General features: G+C 38.1%; 1 protein-coding gene across 4 annotated transcripts in view; it reads right to left on the reverse strand.

Moving 5' to 3' along the window:
- The window catches only part of bcl9 (BCL9 transcription coactivator), a 102,385-nt gene that overhangs the window by 19,287 nt on the left and 71,002 nt on the right, over window positions 1-12,096 (reverse strand). For all 4 annotated transcript variants that reach the window (XM_053230092.1, XM_053230094.1, XM_034300286.2 and 1 more), the window contains one exon: window positions 7,410-7,482. The gene's annotated coding sequence lies outside the window, so the exon portion shown is untranslated. The remainder of the gene's footprint in view (window positions 1-7,409; window positions 7,483-12,096) is intronic.

Consider the following 12,096-nt stretch of genomic DNA (forward strand, 5'->3'; position numbering starts at 1 on the left):
TTCCAAAATTCCTTTAGGGGATAAACAGAATACAGGAAACATGGAAGGAAGCTAGTGGGGAGTTACAAACTTGAAACATTTAGAAATGACAAATGCAGCTGTCTACCTTTAAATGTGTGTAATAGTTTTACCCCACATTATTATACCACCCATGAAACCTTGTGATAACAGGTTCATTGTCAATCTGTTGCTAGATAATAGATTAGAATAGCCTTCCTCTATAAGATCACAACCAGCAAATCACAGCTCCTGTATTTTCTGGGGTTGGGAGTGGAAAGAGGGGTGAAAATACTGGACGTGGCAACCGCAAACTTGCAGCCTGAACCAGAAAGCCAAGATCAATGTGGTGGAAAAAATCTTCAAAGGACAGGTAAGGTTTCAGGACTGAAGGGAAAGAACGGGTCACAATCCCGAGTGCAAGTTGAAACCACTCGTACAAATCACAACAAAACTACAATTTATAAAAGTCGATGAAACCCAGGACACCACACCTTCATGCTTTTTGCCAGTACTGCAAAAAAAAGGGTCCAATACTTCAAAATCACAGCTCTCAGCAGTGAAAAGTTCTAGGAGTCTGCAAACATTTCCAGTAGGCTCAAGTGTTAAATCAATGGCAAAGAAATCAACCAAAAAATCCAAACACAACACTACCAGATTTCTACTTTCCTTTATTAATGTTTAAGGTTAATGTTTTTGTCATGCGAGAAGAACAGTAATGGCTGCTCTACCAAAAAAAAAAAAAAAAAAAAAAAAAAATGTGAGAGGGGAACCCCGCGTTTTTACCAGTCCAGAAACAACAGACTCCTACTGTCTATGACTACCAGTTCTGTTAAAGAGTTTCCAATGCGATCTCTCATATACACACACGCACACTTACACACACAGTACTGGAACAGTTGTTTTGACTGTACATATGTTTTGGGAAAGCCCCGTTTTCAACACATATGCTGCTGTGACATCTGGGCGTCTGTCTGACAGGTTCCCACGTCTCCTTCCTGCTGAAAGATGACGCTGTACTGCAGCTTTCTGTTTCGCCTGGCTGATTTTTTCCTGTTGCATGAGAAACGAAGACCTGTCTGTAAACGTGGTATAGTTCTGATATACTGCTACACGGAGATTAAAGATACCAAATATTGCTTTGTAATAAGAGATCAACAAGAAGCCAACAATCAGTGGCTACTTAATTAGGTACACCATGCTTATATTCACACTAATTGGCCATTTTAACAGGTAAACCTACCATATTGTCATTTTGTTGGTTAACAATTTCTGACTTCAGTCCATTTGTTCCCCCTCTAACCCGACCATTAACGGAAAGCAGTTACACTGACATGGCAGTGTGTGTTGCACTGATACAGGTGATAATACTATGTAATACTATACTAAAGTAATACTATGATTTAATATGTTAAAAAAAAAAAAATTGGCTGACAAAGAACCCATGTTGTACTTTTAGTCATGGTGCATTAAATCCATCAAAAGGTGGGTCTACTAAATGTTTCAAACACCTGTCCATTATAGCATACGGTATTTATATATATATATACATATACATGTATACACAGATCGATAGATAGATAGAGATATATATAGATTCTGGGTAGGAAATGTAAAATCTAGCTAGATATCAGCAACAACAAACATTACTGTGGTAAATAAGGAAGTGACTATTTTTACCATCCGTGGTTTATATTATACTACTGCTAATGTCTCAGTTTGCATTCCAAGTTGTTGCTATGGTAGCAATGAATGAGGAAACTTAAGGAAAAATTGAGTCAAATAAAGCTTCTCAGACAAGTCCAATAGTGGCGTATGTTGTGTACATGTGAATGCATCAACAAAAAGATAAAATTCTTTCTTTCACCTAAAACTGCTTTGACTTGAAAAGTCTGTCCCCTCAGAAACAAGAAGCGGAAAATAACAATCATTCAGGTTTCTTATTTCAGGCACGCACTCAAAGCTTATGCTTTCCAAATTGTTTTGGGTCTAAGAAGAGACGTAATTTCCACAAATCCCAATGAGAGGTCTTTTAACGCTGATGTATGACTGGCTTCATCTACATCTTGGCCAGGACAAATAGTGAAACTGACAGCTTATCAGTGCAAACAGCATTAAAGCAGATGAAACGAGTTATGAAGGGTTGAAAATAATATTGGCAAAGAGCAGACAGTATAGGCACTGAAGGTTCAGTGTGAACTGAAATCCATGAATTAAAAGCATTTGAGAGAACAACAGCGAGAGCAAACACGAGGCAGAGAGAGTGAGAGAATTCAAGCGCCAAAGTCGACAGACATAAATAAAAAACAACCCCCACCACCAAATACACACACGCGCACTCATGCACACACGCACGCACGCACACACCATATCTTCGTTGTTTATGCTCACTTTAAAAAGGCCAGGCATATTATGCAAATCCCATTTTGAAGCTAAGCCACAAATGATTAGTGAAGAACTCTACACTTTCAATTTCTCTCTCCTCCCTACCTCACTTTGTTTCACACACAGACACACACACCTACCTCTAAAACTGGCTGCAGGGTTACACGGAATACTCATGGGACATATAAACACACCCAGTAATAATCTTGACTATAAATATGTCTGTTTAATCTGTGTGTACTTGTAACATTCACTGTATCAAGGCAGTGGATATTATCTGCTGAATTGGCAAGTCAATTGTAGCATTTAAAAATTCTTAAATGTTAAAAATACCTGCGTGGTAAATGCCATCTTAATACTTTTGGCTGATACCCAACATTTTCAATGAAATGGCGTAGTATCTGTTATCAGCTTTCCAGGAATCAGTCCCAAATAGTCCAAGTCACCTATCAGCCAATCAGCCAAACATCATGTTCCTTGTGCTTTCTTTGGTCTTGTGTGCATATTTTTAAAATGATTTAAATAGGCCTGTGTTGACAGAGTCATACAATATATTGTGATATTTACCATGTACATCATAAAACGCATAAATCATAAATGTTACTACTATGCTCATGTTCGATTTAGTTAAATGCTGCCCAGACAGACACCATTTGCTGGTGGTGTTTGTGCTCCCAAAATAAAGTCTGGCCATTCGAAAGGCAGTATACAGCCAGCTGTCTTCCAAGAAGCCTTATTTTGGACAAATTTAAAAGAGAAAAGGAAATGAAATCATTCTGCTCACCAAATGAGAGTTCTATGAAATATTATTTTAATAACGTAGTCACAATATAAAGTAATTACTAATACTATTATAATATGTAATATTATAAACAGTTTTAAGAGGTTTACACAATTATTAAGATATGAACATTTAAAATGGGCGCATAGCTAGGTTTTAAACATTCACTAATACATGGAAGGGCTGTATAAATGTAATTAAAATACAAAAACTTCACCATAACTCTCTCCATAGAAATGCGTAGGATGAACAAGCTGCAAACTATTAAATAGTGGAATAGAACAGAACGTCCACAACATACTTTTACATTTTTTTTACAATTTACATTCCTGTAATACACACAAAATCCTATCTTAGAAACAATGGTGTATATAAATAAACCTGTAAACAGTAAGCCTTGCCTGTAGCCCTTTGCACTGAGCTAATTCCAAATACCAAAAATATAAATATTCCGATAAAAATATCAGACAGAGTGCAAAATCTTATCAAGTAAAAAAGGAATGGAAAAGGACAAACATCACAAAGAATTTGCTTCTGGTGACATTATATTTCGCCTCAGACACATCCAACTTCATCTAGCTGATCTTTAGGCAAGAGTGCCTTCTCTGAGGAGAGAAAAGAAAGAAAGAAAGAAAGAAAGAAAGAACTAACTGTTATGTAGCTCCCTCACCAGACTTTTGCCTCAGTATTTATTAAATGTTGCTTGATACCTAAACACTGTCATTCACCAAACTAGCCAAACAGCTAATGTTATCAGTTCCTTGAGATACTAGCTCCTAGCTACCTGGATAATGTTAGCTGTTCCTTAAGATAATAGCTACTAGCTAACTAGCTAAATGTTAGTTGTTCCCTGAGATACTAGCAGCTATCTCACTAGCCAATGTAATCAGTTCCCTGAGATACTAGCTTCTAGCTACCTGGATAATGTTAGCTGTTCCTTAAGATAATAGCTACTAGCTAACTAGCTAAATGTTAGTTGTTCCCTGAGATACTAGCAGCTATCTCACTAGCCAATGTAATCAGTTCCCTGAGATACTAGCTTCTAGCCAGTGGTAGCTGTTCCTTAAGATAATAGCGACTAGCTTACTAGCTGAATGATAGCTGCTCCCTGAGATACTAGGTACTATCTCCCTAGCTAAGGTTAGCTGTTCCCTGAGATGATAGCTACTAGCTAACTAGATAATGTTAGCTGTTCCCCAAGATAACATGATTGTTGTTAAGATTGTTATTAAAGTACTACAAGCACATGCAACTGATTCAGGGTTTACTGTTGAGCAGCATCAATCCACTGAGCTGTTAAACTTAACATGAACATGTGACTGATGTCAGAATTCAACATATCATTTGTAAAGCTCATTGAAGTAACATTATTTTGGTCTATGCGAGTGAAACTGTTTTGATAGAGCTTGGGAAGGGCAACATCTGAAAAGAATTTCCATCGGAGAAGCGCATAGTGCTGCTCCAGGTGAGAAATTAAATGACAGGATCCTACATCCTCAACAACAACCAAGTAGTGTTATCTAGAGCAATAAATTCCACCACTTTGCTCTTGATTCCTTTAGCTAACTGCTACTGTTGTACATTTTCGCAGTTTGAGGGCTCACTGCCGGTGTTGCGCTAATCGTCTTCACTAGTCCTGCTAGCTTTTGATGCGCATGTTTTGTGTCGGTGATTGGCTCACCTTTTCAGCAAGAAACATCGGCCGATCTTATGTTTAGACTGAAAAATTATCAGATTACTGCTGATAGCTCATGGACCGTCCCATCACTAGTCCAGACTATATCTGTATTAATCTAAGCAAAAGCAGAAGATAAAGAATATGACAGACTCTGTAAAGTCAGTATTGTTTGGGTAAAAACAAATAACACAAAGTAGGGATGGGCAAAAAGAGGATATCAATATTGTGATCCATCACAATACACTTTTCTGAGATATTGTAGTTAATCGTGATATATATTTTTTTTGCATTTTTAATAACAATTACAAATGCTGACCTGAGGCAGCTATATTTTCAATCTTTAAAACTGTAACAATCAGTGCGAAATGTTAAATAAACCTGTATGCCATGATACATATCAAATACCGTGATATTTTTGTTATATCTCCCACCCTTACAGTAAAGCCCCGTTTCCAGTAGAACTGTGGAATATCAGTCTAATAAAAAGCCATGACGTTTAGTGGTCTAGAACACACATGGAAGCATGAGAACACTCACGCGTCCGTGCGTGTGTGTGTTCGCTGCCCAGCAGATAAAGGACTTTAGTGCACATTACCTCACATTTTCTGGTGCTAGCAAAATTAAATTGTGTCAGTTCACACTGCCTCACACCACTTCCCCTTACTGGCAACAGGCAGGAATCATATGAGCCTCATATGAGAATTCAACTGCAATTTTAAAAGGAATCAACGAGAGAGAGAGAGAGACAGAGAGAGAGACAACACAAGGCAGTAAAAAACAGAAATCCATTCCACCACATTAAAGACTCCCAGAGGTTCGCGCATCCTGACACAACACCTTGAAGTCATGTTGAAGAGTATAATTTTGGCTTTAGAGGGCTCAAGGCGGGATTCAGACCCACAGAACTGACACAATCTGACCAGCTTGGCTTCGTGGGTCAACTAAACCCAATATAAGCAAAGAGGTTCCTTGAGCGCAGTCCACAAAACAGCCAAAGGCTAAACTAAAGCACTAGAACATTGCTAGTCTTGAATTAAACACATACTACAGCCTAAAGCAGGTATATGTGCACAGAAAAAGATTCAATTACTTTTTTAAATGTTTGTTTTTGGATAGTTTATGTGGTCTTGCTTATCAGATAATCAGTGTTATGTTTGTAGCCTAAAGGTATCCAATTAAGAAGCTTAACTTTCCAACACCATGCAGTTAGAATCTAACATCTATTCAGATCAACAAATTAAGCCTTCAATCAATGCGTTAATAAAGTAGACAAGACGTATAATTATCGAGTAAAAGATTTAGAGCTTGTAAATGGACAATCAAATACAACATGCAGCTGTATTTAAAGATTTCTATTGTTAATTACAGACACACAAAAACCCAGATAAATGAATAAGAATCTCCCATTGCAAAGAGTCACACTATTTATTCTTTAATAAATACATGGTAAGTGTTAGCAAATTGCTGTGGTTTAAAGGTGCGATAGTTCAATTTTTTGCACAAATAACCTGGAAGATGTGTAGAACATGATTTAAAAAAACAATGGATTAAGCCATGGCCTTAGCAAAAGTCTACTGCATCACTGAGAATACCCATTTGGAAATCGGACTGTAATGCTTCTTTGTGTTTGGATGCACCTACTGCAATTTTACACACTTTCTATTGGCCACCATAGCTCCTGGGGGCGGAGCTTCATGAACATGCGTGGGAATCCTTCAAATGTAGAATTCACCTAACTGTTAGAGACCTAATCTTTACTTAAAAAAAAAAAAAAGAATAATCTTACCAATGCACCTTTAAGTGGAATAAAACACTTTGGACCGTTATTAGAAAACATTAACTCCACTTCATGATGGGCTGCACCAAACCACCTCATCATTGATTATTATCCTATAGCAGCATGTTCAATCTTATTTTAGTCCTTATTTATTTATTTGATATTGTGTTCGTTTTATTTCTGATACTCGGCTGAAGCTAGGAAAGAAGTGAAGGAAGGAGGCATGAGGCCTAGTGCAGCCATGGGTTCAAGTGTTCAGCAATTTTCCGTAAGTCATCTATTTTGTGTCTTCCACAAAGTGCTTCTTTTCCCTTCCCCGTGTATGCACGCTGAGTTTCTGGATTGTTAAGTATTTGGAGGCCTTAAACAGGGGTTACTCCAATCCAACCCACCCCTTGGGCCATTTTTTTTCCCTCACTCTCTATCCTCTGCCATCCAAATATTACTCCCTCCATAGCTATAGTCTCCACAACAGATGTCCACAATCAAATCCATGTTTTTGGGATTTCTGACTTCACATCAGTCCTCAGTCAAGATGCTAATTACAGCATTAACAACCAGACTAGTGTGAGCTGGAACAGACGAAAATATGGATTTGTTGGAAGTGCTCGAGAACTAGGAATCTCGTTTACACCGTGAGGCTCTTCCTCCCTCTTGCGCTCCCTACTTTCCTCGGCCCCCCAACCCCCATCCCACTTTCTCACACATGGCTCTGTCTCTCACAGCGGGCCCCCTGCAGAGGGACCTTTGTTTGACATGGCTCTGGAGATGTCAGCAGCAGCAGTACTCACCATGTCTCTGTGTGTCACGATATAGCCGTGGCCATGGCTGTCTCTGCACTGCAACGGGACACCACTCGATGATCTAAGAGAGAGAGACACACAAAGAGAGAGAGACTATGATTATGTAAATATAACAGAAATCATGACTCTATAAGTGCAGCTGGGAATTTTCTTCACTTAACTGAGTCACAGAATAGTCATATACTTGCATCTTATAATAACTCTGAAAACCAAAGCATGTTTTTTGATCCCTTAAAGGCAGACTCCACCCTGAAACACTTTAAATATGGTTATATTAAAATATTTGTGATGTGTTTAGTGATTTTGGTGCTAATTTGTTGGTTGATGCTGTATTTCCAGTATTCCTATGAGAAGTCATTGGTTGTGTGCCACGCTGACGTCAGAGGGATGCACTGCTAGCGTAGTCATGTTGCTGTTTAATAGTAGAAACAGTTACACCATCACAAACATAAGGCATAATGGTCAAGTTTCACTGTTAGCTCCTAACACCAAGAGCAAAAGCTGCTTTTCTTACAAATCATTTTTCAGCGACGTTTAATACCATGTTATAAACAAGAAACCCAACAAAGAAAAAGTGGGGACAGTAGAGATATGGCTCAGCTAGTTAGTAATATACATCATGAGAAACATGAGGGCGCTGACGGTAGTATTAACATGAAACAAAGGAAGGGTTGTGTACAACCAACATCATGAAACTGGGAAAATGGTGCGGCATTTGGTGTTGGATAATATCTTGGGTTTTTCATGTTTATGTTGTTTATATCATATCATAATTGTGATTATGATCTTTGTGACATATGTCACCCACCACTAAAACCATTAAGGGCTCATTACTTTTCCCACTGGCCTTAAAGGGTTGTTTTCTTTCACCTTAACCAAAACAGCACAGAGAAGTATTTAATCATTATTCTATGAAATTTATAAATGCCTTTAAGGCCCAATCACTATTTTGTCAACAAAATTTCAAGTGAAATTACATTCATTTTTAATGAAGTCTGGACGAACAGTTCCTTCAGTGTGAAAACATTTCATGAGCAAAACTTCATGGGAATAGGGACAGCAGTAGTATAACACATTCTTCAAGACATCAACAGGAACAGAGACTTTATATAAAAAAAAAAATAAAAAAAAAAAAAAAATAAAAAAAAAATCTGCAGTAACAGCAGTAAAGGGGATTTACGGTATTCCTGTGGTTATAGTAATAAAATGTGTCAGTCAGAGATAAAGCCCATTTTACACCAAACATGCAAGATGGTAGATAGATATTGAGAGTTGAGTCAACCCTTAAATAGATACACAAATGAGACACTGATCAGGATTTTTCCAGTTTTTGTCTTTGATCACAAAGAGCACTGTGAGATGACGCGACTGTTACACTTTAATGACTTTACAAACCCTCACTAACGTGTACACATTGACACTCAGCTCGGGTTTATAGATCACACATGGTGTAAACCATCAGCTCCAAGTGTGGGCTCATCCCTACCATCCATGGTCCTGCTGGACTCACTACCACTCATGAAATATGCTTCCCTTAAATCTATACAAGGGCCTTGAGTGATTTACACAATATTTAGCACTAAATCAAGGAGGATTTTTAAAATCTGTCATTCTAGCCAATCATTTCACTACACAAGGAGTGACCAAATCAGTGAAATTTCCTAAAATCCAAAACTAAACTGATTCAATTTGACGCCAAACTGTCCAAATGGAGACTACGAGAGCAAACATTAACTACAGTGCGACGTACAGACACACGAGAACCCTGATATCAGATACATGCGTCTGTCATCCACTTTCAGCTAAACGTCTCCCACGGATCACTCAACTGCCAGCACCTGAGGGCCACAAATACACACACACACACACAGAGAGAGAGAGAGAGAGAGAGAGAGAGAGAATCAGGCCACCAAAAAAATAGCAAGCAACGACAAGGGTGGAGCCGCCTTCTGAGAACCTGCTTCAGGGGAGGGTGAGAGAGAGCCTCAAGCAGCAGTGCATTTTCTTCATTAATAAACAAGAAGAGAAAAACAAACTGTTTCAATGCCAACTTCGGCTCTTGGAGCAGGGCCAACGGTCAAGGGCATCCCACTACTGTTCATTAGGCTCCATGAATACGCCTCTTTAAAAGCCATGTGTGGAGTAAAGCATTGAAACTACAGAACTCCTTTTTAAATGTGTCACAGAAACATGGAAGTAAAGCTAATGGGAGTCGCACTCTTAAAGTCACATTTTTTTTATCATTACAGAAGTGAGCACTGAATCCATGTTGTAGTCCAGATATTACTTTTTATACATTTGGGCATGTTATCAGATAAACCTACCATATGGGTAAACAGTTACAGACTGTAGCCTGACTTTTCGCTGACCAGCAAGGGAAAGGGACGCAAGATGTAGTTGTGTCTAATTATGCAAATCATATCTTGTCACTTAGATTGTCATGGTTAGTCACGGTGTATGATAGGATTGTTACCTCACTAACGACTTTTTCAAAATACTGATTTGCTATCTTCTGTATTTAAATTTCTATAAAATGACCAGTAGAAAAAGTAGCACAATACATAAAATCATGCAGGTACAGGTCAATAGCTTCAGATAAAGATATGACATCGTGCATCAGAATGGGGGAAAATGGGGGGAAATCTCCGCTACTTTGTCCGTGGCATGGTTGATAGTGCCAGAAGAGCTAGTTTGAGTATTTCAGTAACTGCTTCTCTCATCAACAGTCTCTAGAGTTTACACAGAATGGTGTGAAAAACAAAAAACATCCAATCAGTGGCAGTTCTGTGGGTGGAAACGCCTTGTTGAGGAGAGATCAGAGGAGAATGGCCAGCGTGGTTTGAGCTGATAACCACACTTTACAACCATGGTGAGCAGAAAAGCATCTCAGATTGAAGAACAGGTTGAACTCCTTGGGGCTACAGCAGAAGACCGTTTTAAGTTCCACTCCTCTCAGCCAAAAACAGGAATCCGAGGCTAGAGTGGGAACAGTCTCACCGAAACTGCACAGGTGAAGACTGGAAAAACTGTGCCTGGTCTTTTTCCATTCCAAGTTTATTATATCCTGTGGAAAAAAGAGGTGCTGCACTTTTTCTTCAGTATAAAGACACTCCATGAAGCATTTGCTCTTTTCTTTCTATGATTTCCCACTGAAATCAAAACTAAATAAAGTATTGGGTGAGTTTAAAACACAAAACAATAAAATATATACTTTGCCTTAATAGGACATGTCAGACAAACAACACTTATAGGTAGGTAAGTTACTGAGTTCCTAGCACATGCATAGCTTATATACATATCATGTGACCTACTAATCAAGCACAATTTGCGCAACCACAATCCCTACAAGTGCTTATAACAAAGGTCAAAGCTACCGGTTTGTATTAAAGATATGATGCGCAAATAGTACTTGTGAAACTTTTAGTGACAACCATGCCTATATGCCACTCCCATCACATACAGACATCACTTATCCCAGGAGAATCAATTATAATTACTACAGATATCTTATTTTGCAGACAGACAGAACAATAGGAGGATTTAATCTTTTTCTTCTGTTATACATTTATATATATACACACACAAATAAAAATATTTTCAATTTAACAACTTAAGAATACACTTAAAATTTCCAGTATAACTTTAACATGAAAATAAATAACATCTTAGCATCTTAGCAGTCCAGCATGGACACTGCATACTGGTGATGCCGTATCTAGTTTGTCTTATGTTGTAGGTTTACCTGTTAAAATGCCCAAAGGTGCAGGCACAAAGCAGCAAAGATTATCCTAGTGTTTCAGTCACATGATTCTTATGTAGGGTTTGCCAGATTTGGGACAGAATTTCTGGCTTCACTGCAAAATACAATTATAACTATATGTGAAACTTGGCTAAATTACCTTACCAAACTACCTTACTTCAGATCCATTGCACTGCTGTTTATTTAAGATGTATTGCCTGTAGTCTATTGTTTCACTCAATTATCAGTATAAATGTAAATTCTTCTTAATAACCACAGACTCAGTAACATCGATGCAGTCATGGCCCTATTTGTAGCACAAAATGACAGTGACATCACATGAAACGCAAGAATAAAATGTGTTAATAACCTTTTTTCTGAGAGCATCATTAGTACTTCTACAATACTGAACTACATGGTCATAAAAATCTAACAACAGAAACAATAGTAAGATGGGAGTGTCTTCACGGTGATGTCATATTGTCAAATTAAACTGCACAGCAACAAGCAGCTAACTGGATGTTAGAGTCTGTTATGCTAATTAATGTACGTCTTACCTTCCACAAAACTAAACATCCTGAAACATATCCCAATCTTCACACAGATTTTAAGGATATGCAATATGATACCTTATGATCTGATTTTACCTTTTGTTTGGTAAAACTACCTGGAAATCAGTGCCACTATACCAAGCGACACTTTCAACACAATCAAAACATTTCCTGTTAAATCTGTAGCATTTTACTAATCATGTGTTGGCATAGCATGCATTTGTTTAACAGTTCCCCTACCACAAACACACATTGCTTTTCCCCAGCCACCAAGTATAAATAAATAATGTGCGTGTTTGCCTACTAAGCAAATGGACCAGTGGCAAATTGCAACCACCCAAACAAAAATAAAACCCTGTTCTTTTAACATCGCCTCAATCATACG

This window comes from Pangasianodon hypophthalmus, chromosome 26 (genome assembly GCF_027358585.1).
Source record: "Pangasianodon hypophthalmus isolate fPanHyp1 chromosome 26, fPanHyp1.pri, whole genome shotgun sequence".
Classification (NCBI taxonomy): Eukaryota; Metazoa; Chordata; class Actinopteri; order Siluriformes; family Pangasiidae; genus Pangasianodon; species Pangasianodon hypophthalmus.